Source organism: Hippopotamus amphibius, chromosome 4, assembly GCF_030028045.1.
Source record: "Hippopotamus amphibius kiboko isolate mHipAmp2 chromosome 4, mHipAmp2.hap2, whole genome shotgun sequence".
Classification (NCBI taxonomy): Eukaryota; Metazoa; Chordata; class Mammalia; order Artiodactyla; family Hippopotamidae; genus Hippopotamus; species Hippopotamus amphibius.
In genome coordinates, this window is record NC_080189.1 from 74,042,064 (window position 1) to 74,044,211 (window position 2,148).

The 2,148-nt window shown below is 43.4% G+C and overlaps 1 pseudogene; it reads left to right on the forward strand.

Moving 5' to 3' along the window:
- The first annotated feature begins 1,071 nt into the window (after positions 1–1,071).
- LOC130852279 (cytochrome c oxidase subunit 7A2, mitochondrial-like) lies at positions 1,072–1,505 on the forward strand (annotated as a pseudogene).
- Positions 1,506–2,148: the final 643 nt, after the last annotated feature.

The following is a 2,148-nucleotide window of genomic DNA, read 5'->3' on the forward strand; positions in this document are numbered from 1 at the left end:
CTTGTTTTTCACATGACGCTAGGGAAGGGCTGAGAAAGTAAGGGGCGTGCCTCAGGCTTGACAAATAGTTCCCAAGGCAAGGCCAGAACAAGTCCTTCCATCTTTCCACCACGGAATAAGTTGAGATTGTGAAAGCCTGGAAAGCTGTGAATTCAGTACACACCAACAGAAGTAGAGGCTTCACCATACCACACCGCCTCCACATTGCGTCATATTGGAGTCTGCGGCTTGCCATTTTCAGCTGATACCCTTCTTTTGGGGCAGAGTGGGGTTGTATTAATTAGAATTATTCCTTAAACATGTATCCTTAGTATGCCTTTAAAAATGTATCTACTGATGGGCTTCCCTGGTATCGCAATGGTTAAGAATCTGCCTGCCAGTGCAGGGGACGCGGGTTTGAGCCCTGGGCCAGGAAGATCCCACATGCCACGGAGCAGCTAAGCCTGTGCACCACAGCTACTGAGCCTGCGCTCTAGAGCCTGTGAGCCACAACTGTTGAGCCCATGTGCCACAACTACTGAAGCCCATGTGCCTGGAGCCCATGCTCCATAGCAAGAGAAGCCACCACAATGAGAAGCCCGCACACCACAATGAAGAGTAGCCCCCACTCACCGCAACTAGAGAAAGCCCATGCACAGCAACGAAGACCCAACACAGCCAATAAATAAATAAATTTATTTAAAAAAATTATCTACTGACATTTGTAAATCCTCAGTAGATGTATAAGTTAGTATCTTTTTAGTGCCAAGAACAAAAACAAACCCACATTTAAATATTTTCAAATTATTATCAGAGATAGTGAATGGCCTAGCAGGACATTCTGCACCTGAATAAAAATATCAGAAAAGTCCCATAATGCTTGGCTTTAGTTATTTTCTCAATAAAACAATCAGCATTCCTTTGTACCACCTGTTTAGAAAGTTACCATAATTTTTCAAGAAGAACAAGTGCGCTGATTGATACCATCTCCTTACCTTGTCTCTTTCTTGCTTTCTCAGTCACAGAAATCATATCCACTGACAAGGGGAGAAGTAGAATAACATTTTTAGTAAGAAAGTAATGTCATTCCTGGTGTTCATTTGTCGTGGTTGGTGGTCAGTAACTGAGTCAAGATGCTGCGGAATCTGCTGGCTCTTCGTCAGATTGGCCAGAGGACCATAAGTACTGCTTCACACAGGCAGTTTGAAAATAAAGTTCCAGAGTAACAAAAGCTGTTTCAGGAGGGTAATGGAATTCCAGTGCATCTAAAGGGTGGGATAGCTGATGCCCTCCTGTATAGAGCCACCATGATTCTTACAGTTGGAGGAACAGCATATGCCATATATCAGCTGGCTGTGGCTTCATTTCCCAAGAAGCAGGATTGACTTTATCCTCCCAGCAATCAGTTGGTTCAACTCCACTCAGCTCTCTGTGGACCAGTAATCTGATAACTTGAGTTCTTCTTTGGGGATCAATGTTTATTGACTTGTACTAGCTGCCACCAATAAAGCAGTCTTTACCATGAAAAAAAAAAAGAGAAAGGAAGTAATGAACTATGTTTTGATTCTTAAAAAAATTGGTTATTGTATGGCTTGGACACATCTGGCTTGTTCTTCTGTAAGATCCTGGCCCTTCTGCCCAGAATATACTTTTCCCAGATCGTCCCATGGTTAATCATTCAGGTCTTATCTCCAATGTGACCTTTCCTTGGAGATGCCTGTCCTGAGCACTTCCTGGAGGCAGCACTTTCTCACTGTTACCAGTCCCTGATCAGAGCTCCTGGTTCAGGCAGGCATTGCTCTCCCAGTAGACTAGACGCTGCATGAGGGCAGGCCTCCTTTCTCTATCCCAGTGCCTGAAATGTGTCTGGCATACAGCATGTGCTCAATAATATTTGGAATGAATGAATGAATGAATTTGTGTAAGGTTTATGGCATATTGAGGTGTCTGATAATATTCTGCAGGTCACATTTGTTAAATTAGCAACACTCAAACAGTATTAGCCCCTATGCAGGTGGCCCTACACTTACAAGTGGCTTTTCTTCTCGAAGGCCACTTCTAGATCAGTTGCTTGAGACTCAAAATTAATTTTCCTATGAAATCACTACTTTCGAGGTGGTTCTGTGGGCAACTGTCATAGTCTTGTTACCCAGAATGTACAGAATTATC